This window comes from Ischnura elegans, chromosome X (assembly GCF_921293095.1).
Source record: "Ischnura elegans chromosome X, ioIscEleg1.1, whole genome shotgun sequence".
In the NCBI taxonomy this organism is placed as follows: domain Eukaryota; kingdom Metazoa; phylum Arthropoda; class Insecta; order Odonata; family Coenagrionidae; genus Ischnura; species Ischnura elegans.
Window position 1 is genome coordinate 16,796,989 of NC_060259.1, and position 22,242 is coordinate 16,819,230.

The following is a 22,242-nucleotide window of genomic DNA, read 5'->3' on the forward strand; positions in this document are numbered from 1 at the left end:
GGGGGGACACATGTAAACCTTGGGCGGCGATGCCGCCCCATCACGAGGAAGCTTACGGGGGGAGGGCGCCGATAACCCTTGGGCGGCGAAGCCGCCCACAGACGAGGAACGGCGAAGCCGTTCCTAGGAGTCGACGGCTCGGGGGGGACACAGTAAACCTTGGGCGGCGAAGCCGCTCCATCACGAGGAAGGGCGATGCAGTTCCCAGGAGTCGACGCCTCGGGGGTACTCGGGTAACCCTTGGGCGGCGAAGCCGACCTTCCACGATGAACGGCGAAGCCGTTCCGAGGTACTAGCGGGTCTCCGTCAGAGGGCTACCTCAATATCTGGGCGGCGAAGCCGACCCCGGACGAGGAACGGCGAAGCCGTTCTGAGGAGTCGGGGGTGGGACGGCGAAGCCGTCCGGAGGGGGCAGCCGGCGCATTCGGATGCGGGGGGGTTTTAGGGGGCGTAGCCCCCTGACGAGCGCGCGCAGCGCGGCGAGTCATTAAAGAAAATACAGCCCAAAACGATCATCTAGGGGAAGAACTGGATCAGGCGATGACAACTAATGCCACTCCAATACTATGCTCGCCCTCACAAGATTCCGTGAGGGCTGCTAATAGAGGAGGTCATACCAAGCGAATAAAATAGACTCAGGAAATGAGTGAAGATGTAATGAGAGCATTCTACCGAGTGAATAGGAGTGACGATCATCCCCTCTCCGGTTACAGACAGCTTCTTCACAGAGAGTTTACACGGATGTATCCAGACTTAAATCTTACAGAGCATAATATAGCTTATCGGCGAGGTGTGATTCAGAGAATGGGATACCTGTCAGCAGTTGATTTAGAATCCATGAGACGAGAAGTGGGGTTTGAGCTGGACCAGCGTGAGGCGATGGGAGATGTTGATGAGAGCCATCCCGTAGAAAACGATCAGAACACTTCAACAAACAGTCCCGTACTGGAAGATACCTATCATCAACTAGAAAACTCACAGGAATTTGAAAGATTCCATAGCCTCTTGGAACTATATCTGAACGGATACCTATCCGACTAACCGGCCAAACATACCAGTGTTAAAAAATATAACCAAAGCCCTCCCATGTATAGCCAAAGTCAATAGCATTTTAGAAAAACATCTAACCAATGTCCATGATTTGGATGAAGTGCATTTATCGATCTACTGTGCCGCAGTGACAGTTATTGAGTTAAATGGTCAGATAACATATGTACCAAAACTGACGAAGAGAAATCAGACGAATATGAAATCTTATAAACCCGCTTGGAGGATAAGATTGGAAAAAAGTATTGACTATTTCAGATCCAAGGCAGATGCCATAAAAGAGTACATGAAAGGAAGCCCATCGAAAAAATTAAAAAAGAAAGTGTTGAATATATGCTGTAATGAAAAAGTAGATATTGACGACCAAAACATCACTGAAAAAGTCATTGAGTTAATGGACACATTCAGACAGAAGGCTAAACTAAAAGGGGCGAGGCTTAGAAGATATAATGAACTCACAAAGAGGAATACACTGTGATACCAACCACCTCATAGGAGAAGAACAGAAAGGATTTATAAGAGATTCACTTGGTTGCAAGCATCAATTAACAATAGATGCTGTAATTCTGAAGCAAACTCAGCGAAACCATAGAAACCTCCATGTAGGATATATTGACTATGCAAAGGCTTTCGACTCAGTACCCCATGATTGGCTGTTAAAAACAATGGAAATACATAAAATAGATCCGAAAGTACGGGAACTACTGGCTGAGATGATGAAAACCTGGAGAATCAATTTGCACCTTCAAAACCAGAAAATGTGTTCCCTAAACATCCGAAGAGGAATATTTCAAGGTGACTCACTGTCACCACTATGGTTCTGTTTAGCAATAAACCCACTGTCAACTCTACTAAAGAAATGTAACATCGGATATTGGTTAAATCGAAGCAATGGTACTAGAGTCAATCATTTAATGTTCATGGATGATCTTAAACTGTACGCCGAATCCAAAGAAAAACTTCAGGTACTCATCAGAACTGCGAAAACGTTTAGTGAGGATATATTTATGGAATTTTGACTGGATAAATGTGCCAGTGTTCACTTAAATAAAGGAAAACCTCAGACACCACTGGAATGTATAGACGATATAGAGATACTGTAGCGGTACGGACCGGAGCCGGCCCGACGCATCATTTAAAACATCGCGGCTGGGGGGGGTTACGTCTGCGCGCACACTCGCATTTTTAGCATTTTTTTCACGGAGTTCTATCCTGAATATATGTAAAGGGTTTATTTTGTTTTTCCATTGTAGTATATTTTGTTTTATGGATGTGACATGGTGTAAGAGTGGATTTCCGGGAGAGGCGACGCAGTGGTTCTCTCCCGGAATACGTTTGAAAACCCGCCTTACGGCCGGGGAAAAAAGAGGGCGTTGAAGTGCACCAGAGGTGATTGTGGGTAGTGCAGAATTTATAAAAGAGAGAGACGAGAAGGATAGCTCTCTCTCTCTCTCACGGTGTGACACGAAGATAAGTCATAGTGGCGTGCGGTGGCAAGCAGCAGCAGCCAAGCTACGGCACGTGGTGGAGGCCGATACGCGGACAGCTCTTCAGGGGTGGCGAGAACATCGGATAAAGGAAGTAAGCTTGGAAATTACCAAAGCCCAAATAGATCCTTTGATGTCCAGATGGTTCCCCCCTTTGAAAGTCCCAAGTGTGCTCCCCACAATAAGGCCCTAGTGAATTTACTGTTGGCTGGTTTTAGTCACGGCCCTGCAAGACTTAAGTGCGGCACGTGGTGAAGTTTGAGCATACTTTCTGAATGTTAGTGTCACTTGGCGGATCATTGAGCCCAAGTTAAAACGGGTGGCCATTTGAACAGTAACGCCCAATCTGTAATTGCTTTGCACGGAAAGTTCTTTTTGTAAGTTTGATGTCACTATTTGTTACGTTGCTTATTCGCTAAAGAGCGTGAGTACATTTTGTTGTTTGAAACATCAATTTTTTGATAATCATTGATAAAGTGCTATTGTCATTTTTGGAAGGAGAAACCGAAGGTGAATATTTCATTTTGGAGGTGACGCCGATGGATTTTGGAACGGGGATTTATTGTGTGTGTTGGGAATGCTTTAGTGTAAGTGTAAATTTTGGAACCTTTGGTAGTTCAATTATTAAAATCAATTGTAAAAGGGATATCATTGAATTTATTTGTTTTGCTATTGCCACGATTTCCTTAGATCCTGTTGTAAGTGAGTGTGCGTGCAGGCACGAACAATTGGGGAACTTGATTTTAAGCCCGGATACGGTAAGTCTCCGTCGGGGCAATTTTCTATTTTGGGGGAGTGGAGAGTTTACAATCACATGTACGGGGAGATATCGAACGGGAGGCGAGCGGGCGGCTCTCGCGGTTTGAACCGTTACAATACTTCCAGTAGATGGGTCATATAAATACTTAGGCTTTTATCAAAATCATCGGATAGACCATACTGAATTAAAGAAAGCTCGAGCAAATGCATATAAGAGTCGGGTGACGAAGATCCTGAACACAAAGCTATCTGGAAGGAACATGATAACGGCAATAAATACCTGGGCAGTGCCTGTGCTGGCTTACTCCTTCGGAATTTTAAAATGGTCTGACACGGATCTAAATGAGCTGGACCGACTGACTAGACGACTTTTGAATAAATTCCGATGTTTACATGATAAGGCTTCAGTAATTAGGTTATATATCCCAAGAAAGGAAGGAGGTAGAGGCCTAATAAATATTCTCCGACAATGCCGATCTCAGGAACAGTCAATGAAATCCTCCTTAAAATCGTCAAAAGATGCATTAATGAAAGCGGTAATAAAGGCTGACGTGGGATACACACCATTGAATTTTGGAGAGTACCAAGATCGGACTCAAATACCAGACCTAAACCAACAAAAGCAGGAATGGAAGTCTAAAATCTTGCATGGAAAGTTCCCAACAGTCATACAGGAGGATTGGGCTGACAGAAACGCCTCTCTGAAATGGCTCCAAGATGGCTATTTATACCCGGAGACTGAAGGGTTTGTGATGGCAATTCAAGACAGAGTTATACGAACTTGCAACTATGTAAAAAATATATTAAAACTTGAAATTGCAGATAAATGTAGAAAATGTGGGAAAACGGGTGAATCCATTGAACACATAACTTCGGGGTGCTCAGCTCTTGCTGGTAATGACTATCTCAATAGGCACAACCAGTTGGCCAAAATTATCCACCAAAACCTAGCAACTACCTATGGACTTTTAAAAAATACTCCACCATATTACAAATACCATCCTCCCGCCGTACTAGAGACAGATACACACATCCTATACTGGGATAGACCGATACTTACAGATAAAACCATAGATTACAATAGGCCTGATATTTTATTGATCCACAAATTACAGCAAAGAGCAAACATAGTCGATGTAGCAGTGCCACTAAATCACAATGTTGAGTCTACGGAAAGAGAGAAAATACAAAAATATCAGAATTTAGCCGGTGAAATAAAAAATATTTGGAAGTTGAAAGACGTCAGCAAACACCCACTGATAATCTCTGCGGAGGGAGTCTTGTCTAAAAGATTCAAAAAAGAAGTTGAAGACCTGGGAATTAAAAAACAACTGATTAACCTCGGGCAAAAAGCTGTTTTACTACAGACCTGCCAGATCGTGAGAAGATTCCTGGGTCGGGCATGATCGGACAGTGTAGGATAGGGTGAATTCTCTTCCTTAGCATCCGAGCCTAATCCTAAATTGACCTTGGGATAGGTGAATATTTCCAGCTGGTTTTAATCAGCTGAGAAAGTGCATTAAAAAAAAATAATAATAATACTTACATAATATTTTTCTGTGGATATCAACCGGAGTTTAATGTGTAAGCAGTCATGTAGGAGTAGCAAAACATGTTAAGTTGATTAACTCTGCAATTCAATGAGTGCATAAAAAAAATTCAATAAGTACATTCGGTACCTCATCCTACTTTATCCAACTGGCATCCAAGGTTTTCACCGATTGGCTGACGTTTTAACTGTCAAATGGTCTAATTCCCTGGAAAGACTATGAATTCTTAAATTATGAGCTGTCACCGTGAATTGCTATGAATATGTAGTTAAGTTATAGCGGTATATATTCAACTACGTTTCAGTGCACTAGTGACTTGTACCAGTCATTCTGTTAATTTAGGCCTTCAAACGGATTCATCATGTCATGGAAAAATTAATTCGTAATTATTATTCAGGTGAATATGTGTTAATTTTGGTCAATAGATTGGTTAACAATCAGTCTTGTCCCGCTTTTTTGTAAATAAGCGAAAGCTTTTTCAGTCGCTCGCAATCCTTCGTAAGAAATCTATTCTGATAATATTAGTTGCATATCTCATACAAGAAACTGCGTCTCAACTGAGAATCCGGGCTCAGGATGTTTGGGAATGACATGTTTTAGCTTTGGATATACATGTGTGGACAGCAATTAGTCTGAGATTTTAGTAACACGCTATTAATCCTCAGAGTTGCACACATCCAGATTAAGTAAAAAGCCTCTCCCTAAGCATACGACAAAAACGAGCACAGTTTTTTTATGCGCAGCAATTTTGTTTGCCGCCCCTTTCACGCGGATCCGATGGTAGCTTGCCTCTTAAAGATCTCATCTAGTCCCTTTTTTCCTCGCCTGCGTTATGGTAGTGACGGCTGGGAGCCGCTCTGGGCGACCGATGCCCATCGTTTTTTCCCTCTGCCGGAGTTCACATACCACTCAATTGCGGAGCAACTAGAAGAGATAGAGACTTGCGGTTTTCTTTATTGTATTTAGGAGACGTGTATTCACATAAAGGAAGGAAATAAATAATAATATGTCCTCAGGTGATGGAGAAAATCAAATTATATCTTGCCTCCACGGTAAAACATAAAAATTCTAAAATGATCAATTTGTGGCTGCATCTTTAGGCTGTCCCAAAAAAAACATTTTTTTAAAATTTCAAATTCGTCAATCGGATTTCGATGAACCTTGGGTATGCAAGGATAGGCAAAAACTTTTTTGAAAATTTTAAATAATTAGTTAGCGAGAGGCGCCTAAATACCGACACTCTTAATTTGTCATACGATTTCGCAAAAACTGCCAAAATTAGGGTGAATAGGGTAAGTTATGATTTACAGGCCAAAACTTTCGTCCGTTTTTGCGTATCCTTCACCATTTAGGCTTTGCGGCCCGCGCAGCCTGGCGCCAAGAGTGGCGCTAAGCGATGCGGCTCGCGCGACGGCTGAGGCCGTCCCCCTCCCCTCCGCTCCCCCTCACCTGCGGTCGCCCGCCATGCTCACATGCATCAGTGGCTTTCTCTCTCTCTCTCTCTCAAATTCAGATTTTGAACTCGTTTAGTAGACCAAATCATGTCGTCACGTATGGTAATCAATCGTAACTTTATTTTGGAAAATCGTTAAAATTTGTTAATCTTAACGGAAAATTATTCAACAATGCCAGGTTTCAGTTGAACTAGCTTTCTTCTTACACTCATTTATCATTTTTCGAAATTGGGAAGCGATCTGCAGCAAATATTGCTTTTGTTCTTCGTCGTTAGTAATTCTGCTATGGAATTCCGTGAAAATGGCCACCTCCCTCACGGCCACATCATTCACCACTTTCAACTGTTTCATGTGCTGTCAAATTTCTTGGTAGCTGTCTGTCGTTTCCCAATCCTTGGGATCTTTGTTGATTCGCTGTCCGATAATCACCTGTTACGTCCATTCACCACTTCTTATGCAATTGAGAATTATGACCCTTCATGGTCGCCATAATTGTAAGTGTGTATGAGAAGTAAAGGAAAATCAGAGCTCATTCGTAACATGAGTCGATGGTAATCATCATTGCACAAGGCTTACTTACTTACAAGGGTTAATTGCTGAATCAGAAGCTCAAGGGATATTAAATACATCCGATCTTACAATTACCAGACACCAGCAATATACACATCCAGGAAATACGAATTTTTCAGATAAATTAAGTGTGAGACCAGCCGGTATGAACGATAAGCACATACCTGAGTGAATCTTTCGGGAATTGAAAGAGCTGTACCTTTCTTTAATGCTGTAGATAATTGCTAAGCGTCAGCCTAAACCACTTCTTTTCCTTTCCTCTTCTGTCCGCAGTGGAGCCAATCCCACTGACTATGAACAATTCTTACATTCCAACTCAAAACAACTCCAAGACAAAAGCATTACATGCTAGTTTGCTGCGGTTGCAATTCACTTATTTAGATCATGGCCAATTGCGCATCGAGTGATCACGGCGCCTTCTCCATCCACGCTCCTCTCTCCAGTATCCCGCATTTCTCCCCCGCTGAAAACGTCGTTGGAGCTGAGTCACAGATAAAATATTCCTTTTTTTCGATCTTGACGCGAATTACCCATAAAAGTCCTTGACTAACGAGGAACGCGAGATTTTTTACCATTGGCTTAATGAGCTGGCGTGGAGCACGACGGATGCATTCCAAAAGTCTTCTGCCTCAGCTCGCTTCACACTCACTTCCGAAGCGCCCCACAAGAAGTCGCTCTCTGGGACGGTTGCCGTGGGAACGCCAACAACCCTCGCCGAGAAGGACTCGAAGAAATTACGGCCTCGATGATCTGCCCCGACCTCCCATTCCAATGAGCCTCATGAAGCAGTACTTCACTCCGGGAAGGTAAATATATGTCTGATTTATGACGTGATCGGTGCAGTCTTCCGCGCATCCATTCCCTCCTCTGAATCGGAGCGCGATGCTCCCAACAACGGCCCCCTCTTTATCCGAGGCGTCCGCCCACACCAAAGTTCCGTTGCAATGGGCCCCGGAAAAGTGAGCGGTGGAAGGCAGCCGGGGGAGCCGTTGGGGCCTGCGGGGGTGGAGCCCTGGGGGGGGCGGAGGGGGGAGTGAATAATTGGCGGCATATGCGTGTGAGGTGGGCTGGGGGCGGAAGGAATGCGGCCGAATGATTGTGGGGGGGGGGGGCGTGGGAGGGGGGCGGGGTAAATTCCCCCGAACGAATGATTCTTCGCAGATGCCAAGGTATCCTCTCGCCCAGCACCCCCCTCCACACGCTTTTTAAACGTGTTTATTTGTGAGGGGTCGAGACTGGAGCTTGCTCGCGTCGCTCCACCCGAAAAGCTTAATAAATATGGCCGTGGGCTCGAATTATTTCCGAGGGTGCGCCGACGAGGCTTTCATTTATCCGGCGCTCGGAGATTGCCGCCGCCTCACGAAGTTTCACCCTTGGATGTTTGCATCCCCACGACGGGAAGCAATGAGCGCCCTCCCTCGGCCGGCCCTGACACGAGAAACTCGCTCAAGACTGTGCGTCGCGTGAGCGTCACCCCGTGCCCGCTACACTTACCATTACTATTGCCTATTGTACTCTATACTTTTCTAACGTTTCTATAACCATGAAATTTCAATTGCAATGCCAGCAACTAATTAATTAATTAGCCAGCAACCAATTAATTAGCACTTTTGTGCTCTACGGTGGAGCCCAGGGATCCATGTCAACCAGTCAGCTGACGGTGTCTCGTGTTCTTTGGCAGAGAGAGAAATTTAACAATTTTTGAACAAATTATCATAACATGATTAGAAGCAAGAATTTTTGAATGGCATTTGATTATTTTTGTGTAGTTACTATTTTTTAGTCAGTTTTATCAAATTTCATCAATCTTTTTAACACAACATGCTATTTTTCCCTTTTTTTTCCTTTTTCGTTTTCAATTGAATTCAAGTGTTTTATTATTTTTTATCTTTTTGCATTAATTAAGTTTAACAAACCTAAGATTGGATAGGGGTTAAGAAATAGCGTGGAAAAGTCACTTGATGAGGCAGTGTGTATGTAGTTGCGATGCAAAAGTTCTATGCCTACCCTTACCATGCATGTATGGCACAGGTGGGCACTAATTAAGAAGTGGTATATCATGTTGCCTTTAAGTTAGCCTTTACTCCTGTCACACAAGTGGACACATTCTATCCTTCAGTAATAATCTCTTTCAGTGACCGTGGTCGTAAGCTGGAAATTATTTATCATCAATGTCATAGTGCATTTAACCAATCTAAATGAAGGTCTGCGTTAAATTATTAGAAAATCTCTTAAATGCATGTTCAATAAGAAGCGAAGCCACCCGTTGAATTTATAGTACCTATAGTGTTCATAAAAGTATACGTTCTTAAACGTCTTGCACAAGCCGTAAAGTGAGCCAAAATTGGTGCATTTAAATTAATATAAATAAACACTGTGAAACAGAATCTGGTGAAATATCGACTACCAACATGGCTCTGAATTTGGGCTTTATTATTCGACAAAAATCACAGTCGTCCAAATACGTGTTTGTATGCAAAAAAGAAATTAATAATTGCGCGTCAGAAAATGCTAAATACTGTCCGAACAGAAATATTAAATAGATAATAAGTTCGTTAATTTTTAGGGACACTCTTCCGATTTCGTTCCTATTAATCTCTACTTACCCTGAGAGGCGTTAACTTTCCATTTAAATCTCAATGGAAATGGATTATTCATGCCGGGTTATCATTTTACTAGTGGGAATATATTTAGTCCGAAAGCAAGCATAAAGTAAAGTATGGGTTAATAACTAGAATTGAATAGGCCAAAATTACTATACCGTGGTATCAAATGATGGTGAAAACATGAAAATTATATTTCTTTGAGCGAAAAACGAGCTTTCTTGGCTATAAAGAGTACAGTAGTCTCTCGTAAGCTGGCAGATAGTGAATCATAGCACTGCCGGATTACCTAAAAGCCCGATTTCTGGAAATCACTAATCATAGCGCAAATAAACGGCAGAAGCTATGTTTTATTGTATACATACATGAATAAAACATGTTTTAGTATGTACTAAATTAGTACCTACATACATGCAAATGGAGTGGTAACGCTAAGTAAGACTAAAACAACTACTTCCCACCTCCCTTTCCACTGCGTGACAACTGTACGTCCACCTCTCCCCGCCCGCCATTACTCTCTCCATTTTCTCAGTTGTACTACTCTCACCTGCGAGGTAGACTACTCAAAATTACCGAGCCGTAGGTCTCTGAATAAAGACGCCGGATTACTGGCAGGACCGGAGAAGTAAAGTGCCGAATTATGGAGTGAGTATTGTACTTAAATCAAAAGTTACTTCAGCGTATGGATTACGTGCCTCAACCCTAAACTTTACCAAGTATAATCCTCCACTGTGTAGTGATATCATAGGGAGATATAGAGGGGGGATCGGGTTGGTGTGGTGACTATAGTGTTTGCTTCCAACCAGGCGGGCCCGGGTTCAAATCTCGGCAGCGGCAGAGAGTTTTCAGAAACTGCCCGATCCCTGCTTGAATGTTGTGCGGAGGACATTTCATGCGCAACACTCCGTCCGTCGGATGGGACGTTAAGCCGTGGTCCCCTTGGCGCCTTTCGTTAAGAGCAGGCTAATGACGACGCCGGCTTTCTCTCCACCCTTCCTTCCATACCCTTCCCTCATGGCGCAAATGACCTCATCTGTCGGTCGCCTCCTCCAAATGCCACACCAAACCGAAGACATTGCGGGATCGTGGAGTGTATTGAATGCTCCATTATTATGAGCCAAGTTGCCGGCCAGCTATAAAAAAACCTTTCGTAAGACATCAAAAATTTTCGTCCCCTCGACCGTAATGTATTGAGGCAGATACGGTGAAAAAAATTGTTTTGGAATATTACTTTTTTTACTAAGGGACTAATGAACACCGAAAATCATGTTCATTTTTTTATCAAGTGGCCAATAAATGTCCACAAAATTTTCGGCTATTACAAGCGAATAGATAGGGACGAGTGTTAACCCATTTGGCGACAAGTTATGCATTCTGTCTGAGAAAATAAAATTGTCGCGTAAGTTAAAATAAAAAAGCCAGCATATTTGAATCGTAAATGTCTCAGTAAAAAAATGAACAGGCTGCGGAGCGAAGTGTAACCGTTTGTCATCAATTGACGACTTCAGGAGCAGCGAGAAATCTGGGACGTCGTGTTGAGTGGAGGATAGCCTTCAAGCCATTCAATTATATTGCTCTCAGAAAGAACTCATTCTTTTGGATTTGGGAGGGAAATGCGTTCTCCGGCGTGAATTCACCGCTGCTCGCTAAAGCAACTTAGCCATTCACATGACTCCAATGCTCGATCCCTCGTGGGAATGAAAGGCGCGACATTGCCGCATATTGAGCCACAAATACATGAATAGCCTCTAGACGGAAACAGAAACACAGACACTGGAAACATCACAAATTAAACGAACAAGATGGCGATGGAGTGAAAAATGTTTATTGAAATGGTTCAATTTAAATCAAATCTCATACTCACTACCAAAGAGAGATAAAGAGAGCTAATCAAAGAATTTAAGTCCGCGGAGAAAGTGTACGATGGGACTCTGATAGTTCATCTGAAAGAGTTATAAAATACCAGTACGTATATGACATTTATTTTCCCTTGCCAATTCACTGTAGGTACTGTCATGCATGTACTATCGTTTTCAGAAATATGTAGACACCCAGGAGTCCCACTTAACTGATGGGGCCGGGTCGGTGAAAACTTGTGAGGTTGTCACATAAAGCCACCTGCATCCCTCACTCGTATGCCATCAAGAGCCGACGAGAATGCAGGTGGACGCGATCTAGCTACCGAAGCTGGAGTCAAACTGCAAGAGCACGAGCCCAATCAGAATTAAGATTAGCGGATGGAATGTACTGGGGTAACTCACGACCACACTCACGTTGGGCCGTCGGAGTGTTTTCTTACGGTCCCCGTGGCAGAGTTTTCCCATGTTTTAATTCATATTTGGACTCACTGTTTATCTCTTACCAATACGTCGCTCCGTGGCCGAGTAGGTCTATACTGTGCGCGGTAAAGTTCTGGAAGGGTTCGAATCCGAAATAATAATATTTTTTAACTTTTTAAAGGAGACATCCTGAACATCAATATAACCTGTGCAGATGACCCAAGAAAAAGTTACTACTGAATTTTTCAAACGACTGAGGTCATTTAACTAGAAGTTGCCTCTGAGGTACTCAGCATAACGAAACTTTTAACATCAAATTAAGTTAGGAGCGGTAGTGCCAAAAAAAAACAAAACTTCCAAATCGATTACTCCAGGGAAATTAATTAAATCATTGTAATAGAGAATTCCAGTGTAATTTGCCCGTCTAGAGCATAAGAGTGGAAAAGAATCAACCGAATGCAGGTCCAAAAATATGGCATCAAGTTTGTCGTAGTTAGTTGCCGTAGCTTGAAAAACAAGAGCGCAAAAATCGAGCATAAATTTCAGGACGCAGACATGTTCATAGGAACAGAGAGTTGGATTACAGAGGACATACAAGCGACAGCGATGCTTTTCCTCCAGCATATAAAACTTACAGATGTGATCGACGCGATAGGACGGGTGGCGGAGTTTTTCTATCAGGTAATTCACATTTACACAACACTCCCAACGAAATTACCGGCAATGAAATAGAAATAGTATGGCCTACAATTAAACATCAAAACAAAAGGAGTATACATGTTTGCTCTTTTTATAGGCCTCCAAACTTCGAAGTAGATATTATTTACCAATTAGAAAATCACATTGAAATAAATTGGTAAACGAACTCTTAACACTACTTAATCCGACGACTTTGATTAATTATACATTTTTGACCGAAATAATGGTCACCTATGTCTTCATACTTTTTATTCAAACTTATCCGTGATTTTTCTATGATATTTTTTTTTCGAGGTAGAATGGTAAAATTTCCACCTGAACCTCATAGTTAATTGCGATTATCACACCCAGCGTTAGGAAAGCATTTGTGATTTCATTCGCGGAAATTCCCACATGTTTTCGTAATCAAGGACTAAAAATTTGAAAAATATGATTATCGATCGATTTACAATTAATTTTCTTACTCAAGGGTTATCAAAATGCTCTTAGCTATGAATGGTTATTTAGCAATAATTGTAGATAATATGAATAGGAATTTTTCTCCACTGCGATTGGACAGTAATTGGCCAAAAGGACACGAAGATGCCTTTGCCACTTCCTCCGCTTATTTTCTCTCAGAGAATGAATCTGCTTAGAATTAAGTATGTTCACGTAGGTAGTCATTATTGCACTAAATTTAGCCGTCTAAAAAAAATTCGTCATTAATTATTTATTCAGTCAAAAGTGCTTATCATGTTGTTGGTACCAATGGTTATTTTACAAAATAAAAAAAATTATCATTACTTCAGATTCGACGCAACAAATGCGCATGAAACATACCTACTCAGCTATGAGCAACATCTACCTAAAATGTAAACGTTGAGTCCAAATATGAATCTAAAGAGAGGAAAAATTTGGAAAAGAAGCCCGAATGCTCGGCCGAAACGCCAGCGTGAACGTGAGTTTCCTCAGTGCATTCCATCCGCTTGGGCATTTGCGCCTGGAGTTTGGCCGGTCGCCCCCGCGTCTGTCCTCGTCGGCTCGTGCTGGCGGACGGTTAAGGGATGCAGGGTGCCTCATGTGCCAACCTTCTAACTTTTTACCGATTCAACCACATCAATTAAGTGGGGCTCTTGGGTGTCTAATAGTATTGGAAACGACAGCACGACATTACTTACTTTGGCAATTTCCCATGCTCTCATCTAATTAGGAGTCATTTCCATTGTGGTCAGTGGTGCCCTTTAAGAACACTTATGTCCATGCCACTTGCGAAGTGATTCTAAATGGACCATAATTTCGCAGTAATAGAATGAGGAATGTCAGAGAAAGAAAAATCTGGTTGCTAATCTCATGCTTCTTGGAATACCCATTTCAAGCCATCCGCGGGCCTGTCAACGAAAGCCTATTTCCAGCGTTCAAATCATTTCAAATCCAAGATTCAAAGTTATTAGACTTACGTACTCAATTAACTTGATAATCAGGAATTTTATAACAATCTAATGTTGACCATCATTTTTTAATATTTAAATTACAATGTCGTTGATGATAAATAATTTACAATTTATGACCACCGCTATTGAAGGGAAGCTATGCTGAAGGATAGGATGTTTCCACTTGTGTTAAGTACATGAGTAAACCGACATACTATAAGAATCCACTTTAAATAATAAGGTCAGAGAATAGATTGTGCTTAGGTAGTTCACATCTGAGTGTAATCTGATTTGCGGCTCTATTGCATGATCAAGCTTTTGATGTCCTTCCTCGGGGTTGGGAGCGTCCGTAGTGAGTGGATTATCGATGGCCTGTTTGCGGAAAAGTGCGGATGTTTATCAGAGAAGTGGTGACGAGCCAATGGCTGTGGATATAGCTATTGCTCAGGAAGACAGCTGATTCCATGGTACCAGTCACGAATATAACATTAGAGAATTCTTCAGTCGCACTCCAGATGTTTTTTCACCCACCGGGCAGTGGCAAGACCACAGATAATTAGGATGGAGCTAAGCAAAATTGAAGAAAATTTTAGGTTATTTATATTTTTAATACACATTTTTCATATTTCAAAATCACATTACAAGAAAGAGGGGGGAGAGAGGACCAAGATTATGTAATTCATATCAGTGTAGACACTTTAAGGAATAATGAAGTTATGGTAATGTGGAAGTCAGACCAGGAACCTGACCTTGGGGGAAAGATACAAATTTGAAGTATACTACATAGAAAAGTGGCAGGTGGATAACATAATAGGCTTTCCAGTCATTATAAAATAAATATTTAAAAAACTAGGTCAGGGAGAAAGCAGGCCAATGAAAACAAAGGCATTGAAATCAACAAACATAACTAGAGTCACGGCAGAGTTAAATGTGTATAATGCAAGGTTCAAATAGCAAGTACGCTCATAAAAACGAAGACGTTGAAGTCAACATAAGTGAGAATATTAAAGTTACAGTTCTATAATTGTCCTAATTGTCACACAAGTGATTCATTAGGGAGAGAAATGATATAATGCAAGGATCAATTAAAGGTGGTTCATAAAAACGAATACGTTGAAGTCAACATAAGTGAGGATAATAACGTCATGGTTCAATTATGGGCCTAATTGTCACTCAAGTGATTTGTTAGGGAGAGAAATGATAAAATGTTTATAAGATTCAGTTACAAAAATGGTTCATAGAAACAAAGTCATTGAAGTCAACATAAGTCAGGACACTGAAAGCAAAGTTCTACCACAGAATAAGGACCTACGGAATTCCGTAGATCCCAATTCTGTGGTTCTACCATGGGTATAATTAGAAAATGGTTTGCGGAAAAACCAGGTTCAAAAGAAGGAATCTGAAGGGAGTGTATGGAAACGGAGTTCAGGGTTCAGTAAGGCCATCGAATAACAAAGAGAAACGCAAAATTTCTCCTCGTCGTCGTTTTCCTTGGTGAGACCATCTCCTCGTTACTCTTTTCCATGGCGCCATACAAGTTGAAACATTACGATAGAGTTCTAAAATGAAGTTTATACTGAATCAACGTAATAGATAAATGTGCACCAATGTAATCGAGTGTGTTTCAAAATACGATATATATTGAATGACACAGTTCACTGCGTACGGAAGATCAATGGTACCGTGACGTGAAAATACCGTGCTTACGCATTCGATGGATATGAAGGAAAACAATGACAGATAATTGAGCATAATTGCCGTATAAAGCTCGTTTCGATCAAATGTAGTAATATACTCATGAATACATAAAATCTATTCACGAACTTTATCACCAATGTTTCGGCCATTTTGTAAAATTACATCTACATCTACATGATACCCTGCGAGCCACCTCTAGGGTGTTTGGCAGGGGGTGATCAATCACCAGCATGCAGCATGCATTTGGACTCCCACATGCACACCACACAGTACAAAATACGTCACGCATACTAACAAATTATACTACCATATGCTGTTAGAAATAATGATAGAATTAAGAAACATGACTTAAGTTTTACATAGGTTATTAGGCTACACTACAAGTCATCTAATCTATTTATGATTTTTATCGCTGCCGCTATAATCTCTTATTGATCGTGGAAAAAAACATTCTGAATCCGTCTGTTCTACAGTCTCTCTTATTTTATTTATATGATCTGATCTTCCGTAGTATGTTGGCGTCCGTAAGATATGGCTAACTTTGTAAGAAAGGCACTGCTCTTGAATTTATCCATAAGTTTTAGTTTATTTTTCAATCCACGGTCTGATAGAGAGTCCCATCCGATTTTATCTAAGAGGGCAGTTACACTAACAAGACTATCGTAACGACCTTTCACGTACCTGGCAGCTCTTCTTTGCACGCTTTCTCTGTTATTAAGCTTTTTTCATGAGGGTCCCAAACACTGGCAATGTATTCTGAATGGGGTCTAACGAGGGAAGAGTAGCTAATTTCTATCACTTTGTCGTCGCACTTTCCTAATATTCTATTAACAAAACCCATTTTACTATTAGCTTGACCGGTTATTTCCCGAATATGTTTATTCCAAGAGAGATCAGTATTGAGTCTAACTCCTAGATATTTCACGGATTCAACAGACTCTAATTTGGTACCCCGAATTATATAGCTACGTTGTAGGGAGTTATTCTTCTTCCAGAAATTCATTACGACGCATTTTTTCAAATTTAATTCTAACTGCCATGCATCGCACCACGCTTGGATAGCAGCAAGGTCATTCGTTAGTTCATCCCTATCTTTGCTGGAACGGATTTCTCTGTAAACTACAGCGTCGTCTGCAAGTAATCGTAAGTTACTGTGTACTACTTCGCCAATGTCGTTAATAAAAAGACGGAATAGGAGTGGGCCTATAACTCTACCCTGGGGACGCCAGAAGTGACTATAACCTCGTTGGAGACTGCAACTACTGCAATACTACCTGCAGTACTACTCTTTGGACGCGGTCGTTCAAAAGTTCTCTTATCCAGGAAATGATATCTTCATCTAGACCATAAGATTGCAGTTTTATTATTAACTTTCCGTGGGGTACTTAATCAAATGCTTTTATGAAATTAAGAAAAATCGCGTCTACTAGAATGCAGTGGCGGATACAGAAAAAACTCAAGGGGGGGTCGCAACATATCTTGAATTGTTTTTAATTTTATCGTAATAAAAGATGATCAAGTCACAGGCAGAGTATATGAAAATTTTATTTAAAGTGATTATAAACATGTAAAAGACAATGCCATCTTATGATATAAAAAAGTTACAATTGTGGTTTTGCAATGTTCGGCAATACATGCGGACCCCTGCGTCCCCCATCTGTATCCGCCACTGCAGTAGAATGTTTTCTTCTCCGGAGAATAAAATATCGTGGGCGAAAAGCGCTAACTGGGTTTCGCATTATCTTTTTTTCTTGAATTCATGTTGAGTTCTCATTAACAAGTTTTTGCGCGTCTTAGTGTTTCATTACCGAGCTGACTACGATATATTCAAGAACTTTGCATGGGATGGGCGTTAAAGATATCGGTCTGTAATTAGATGGCTGTTCTTTTTCTTCATTTTTGAATATTGGCGTTACATTAGCCATTTTCCAGTCATTAGGTACTTCGTGTTGCTTGATGGATTTAATGAATACAAACTGCAAGAAGGGGACAATTTCTGAGGCTAGTTGTCTATATACGCGAGAAGGTATTTCGTCTGGACCAGATGATTTATTTGGACTGAGCGATTTCAATATATTTTCTATTCCGTGCGTACTAATGTCAGTGTTACGTCACCGACGATAGCGCCGCTAGTGGTGATTTGAGTCGCCATTAGTTTCATCCCTGGGTATCCCCATCGCCGTCCGTCCTGCGAGGGCAGCGTCCGTCTAGGGCCACCGGAAGGGGGCGGGGGAGTCAGCGGAGGTCGGAGGCTGCGGAGCTCGTGAGGCGGAGGCGTGGGAACTCGGGGCAGGCATTGAGCGCCGCGGCCCCTGGCATCGCCCGGCCCCCGACCTCTTCCCACGCCGCCCTGCAGCCAGCACTCTCCTCCCAATGATCGCCGAAACAATCACGGGCCACGGAGGCAGCCCTCGCCGAGGACACATTGGTTGTGTCACTGGGCGAGACGCGGCGAAAATGAGTGAGCGATACACGACGCCAAAGTATCATTCTTATGCCCACTTACACGCTGTTGCACATGCTATCTTTTGGAGGTGCCGATCGCGTCACTCGTCCTTTCAATTCTGATCTCACAATCAGCTCAATTCATTGCCTAGCTCACTCAAAGCATTTTTAATAGCTTACACTTTAATAACTATTTGGGCATGTATCAGGGTGGATATACTTAGTAGGTGATTCCACTGATAAATTATCCAATATTTATAATCACCAGAATTTTTGATGGCTTTCACGCCAATCAATACCTATAATGTTCAGGTAATTCTATTGGCATGATTTTCAGTGAAGATTTTCCCGTAGTTTGAGCCGGCTGTAGCGAAATATCCTTCAACTTACCCTCTTTTACTTCAACCATGGCATTTATTTGATATTGGCTCGAGGAGTCGTATGGTGAGATACACATGCGTCATTTTCATTATGATTTTTGTCCTATTACGGGCGTAATGAGGTGAATACTCACCTCATTACGCCCATTTTCGCCAAAACGATATGGATAACTTTGTGGTCTCTACATGATATTAACACTTAAAGATTCAAGTCAAAGGTTAGTGTGGATGTTGGAACGTGGTGCTCTAGTGGGTAGAAGCCAAGATCGAATAGTCCTGAGTTCGAATTCTGTTTGAGACCTTCGAACATTCTGCAACTGAAGTCCTCGATATGCAAGGTAACACGGGGAATGGAGCTGGCTATCTACTTTGAACGGCTCTCGAACTGAAATTCACAAGCTGAGGTTTAGCCCTAGGCTTAGGGCTCTCTCCCATCCAAAGAAACCTTCGCAGATGAACCGCTGAGAGAGTGAAATACGATGGGGGGGGGGGGGGGCACTTTGAAATGCTTCCTCTGAGTGTCGATGAAAGTTTCTGAAATGCAGCTGCAGTACAGGTATGTGCTCAAATGGAGAGAACCGTGCTCACGTAATACTATGCTTCGTATTTCATTGATACTCTTTCGAAAGGGGATTATGGTGGCCTTAGACTACTAATTTTAGGGCCTTAAGGGAAGCCCTCGGGTTATCCCAAAGAAAAATCTTCGAAGCACGAGGTGGCCCAGCGAAAGGAACCGCCTCCCCCACATCATAACTGTGACAACTAAAGCGTGTTTGGATTTCTCTGTGTTCAGTTGCACCCTTCAACTGTACTGAATAAATTTCGGTTTGAAGCACTGAGTTAGGGAGAGATAAATTAAAAACAGGCTTAACTGTAATAGCGAGGCAACGGAATGGCTCGCAAATTCCACATTCGAGTTGAGAAGTGAGGACGCGACTGATTGAGATGTAAATTTTCGGGCGTAAAAGATGCGCTGCATTGGGTTGGGAGAAAAACGGTGCCAAAGGATTCGTACTCGCGAAGAAAGAAAATGGTCGTGTTTTACCGTCTCGAGATTTTTCAATTTCTTTTTTCTTCCACGTTAGTCTTTATTTCAGGTAAAGTGGAAGTTGGACGATGCGAACGTTAAGGGACCACTTATAAACTTCGTAGTACCAAAAAATTCGAATTAAAGAAGTCCTTATGAAATAAGTCCAAACAATAAAATTCATATTTTCAATCAAAACTCTTTATTAAATTGACACTCTTGAAATATAAATACTTTGATTAACGCCTATTAACAAGATTAAAGTAACGGTTTATGTCGACGAGGTTAATGCCATAATCGCTACACTCAATAAACGTTACTTAACACGGAAAACCACACGTAATCGCTTTCCACTGCACAGCATAAAAGACGACTGTAAAAGTACAGTAGGTTAGGCAACCAGGCGATGCTGCTCAGGGTTGGAACGGTCAGCGCGGCGGGCGGGAGGGGAAGGCTGAGTCATCAGACTCTACGCTGGCACGCATTTTGTCTAACTCAAACATTTTGAAAATAGCGTCAGTAAAGCATATTTTCCGATGGATTCACAATTGCTTTTAGTCGCAACTTATGACTTATACTTTAGTTACCGCGATTGTTGCGATTCGATTTATCCAAAATATTGAATTATCTGCGATTTTTAGCATTGTTTGAATGCGAAATTCTAGTAGCCAACAGAAACATTCGAACTGAACAATATTTCGAATTATCCAGGTTCCACTGTATCATATACTGAATAAAAGCCAAATTTCAGGGGCATAACCCTAAGGTAAACAGAAAATCATATATCACTGATGCACTAAGACACTATCATATATTTTGTGACTATGTATTGTTCAATTTACATTTTCTATGTTAAGTTACAAAGCTTTTTTGAGGTGAAACACATCTTCTAAAATTAGTGTTCATTGCATAGCTTTAACAGGTGATATTTTAGGTCAACATATTATTAATATTACGTTATTTACGTTTAGCCAAGAGAATAATTTTTCTTCGGTATGCTGTATATGAGGACATCTTATAATTGACCATCTCATGAATGGCTATTTTATTAACCAATAGTTGGGTCATGAATGAATATACTTGCAGTATATATTCCGGGTGATGAATTGAGTGTTGTACACCCAACTTATTATGCAGTAAATACTTGATGTCTCCGATCATTTCCGTCCGAAATACTTAAGCACAAGCATCTGCCATGGCTCAAAATACCTTCGCTGTCGGTGGCCTCCTCCAATAATGGTTACCCATCGAGGCATTATGCTATCTTTGTCCGCTTGTTCGTTTCGCCTCATCTTGCCTTCAACTGTTGACTTCATGCGTTATTCCATCGTGAGCTAGCATTATTTGGGATAGCCACAATGAAATTCTCGCTCCTCTTGGTCTTCAAGCGTATGACATTAGTCCTTTGAAGTCATGGCTTCATAGCGAAAGTATATCCCCTGGTTAGTATATCTCTGGTTAGTATATCTGTCCCATCCTCTTCTCAAGGCGAGGTTATCTATGGCCGGAGGATCTCCTTTGACCAATAACTCGCCCGCTCGCTAGGGTTCAGAGTATGTTTACCACCTCAGGAAAGAAACACCCAAAGCCTGGTTGAGGAGGAGGCGATGATGGTTTTTTGTTTGCCGCGTTCACTTGAAGTGAGCGCGCGTTTTTGAGTGAAACGGCTCCCATAAGATAGTGCCTTACTTCCTCCTCTCCGAAGTACCAGTTATTCAGCCGAATGGCTTGAACCACTTGAAGTCAGCTTAATTCTATCGCATCTCCCTTCTCCATGCAGGACATGCATACTATGCATATAAAATACATTTGGTCAATATCTGGAAAACTTCATGAGATAACCTTTTCAGCAACCGCACTTGATCGCGTGCCCTGATCCGGATTCAATTTACCGCTTTTCCCTTACCGTAGAGTGCAACATATTTGACAAATATTGATGGCATTGTCAAACTTTTTTCCGCATACAATGGAATAAAATTATAAAAATATCATATTAATATAATATTAATAATTCATGCATACATAATATCATCCTTATCAACAGTAACGAATTCCAAATGATTATTATGCGGATCTCTCCTCAATTCTCCTAATCTATTGACATTACTTAAGCTTTCTACTTCACAACCTTCATGACCTGCTGTAACACATAATATATACATTCAATGCGTGGAAAAATTCTTGTACTATTTTGAAAAATCCCCGTGCTCTCACGTATCCTAGGCAAAACAAAATGGAATCCCTTCCACGCAGAGCACACGTTTACAATATTATGGCCACCATTGTCTCGTAGCAATTAGGGAAACAAATAGTTGACAATGAATGCTTGAAGCGGATAAGGGCACGATAATGAACCGTTGCATTGAGGTTGTTCGACTGGATTATTCGGAACAGAATCCGGACAGCGTGTCTTTCGTCGTCCCATCTTGGGATGTGGCGGGAAGGAATGAAAGCAAGGTGTGTGGGAATGCAGGGAGGGGGCGCGGGTGGAATCTGGGGGTGGGTTGTGTCGGGGGGCCGAGGAATGTGGCCTCGGGGGCGGCGGGGGTGGGCGGGGGCAGGTGGGGGCGGGCGGGGGCAGGCGGTAATGACGGCCATCTCGGCCGGCCGCTGGAGGTGAACCTTCTCTTCCTTCAAAGGCTGTTACGGGCAAGATGCGGCCATCACGCCCGGCATTCCTCCTTCACACTTGAATGCTTGTGCATTAGACGAGCAAGGAGTCTATAAAATGCGTCATTTCACTATTCCGACCAAGGGGACCACAGAGTGGACCCCTTAGTCCGTCCGTCCCGTTGACGCCTGTTTTCTGACGTCACTGTGGGCGCATTCTAATTG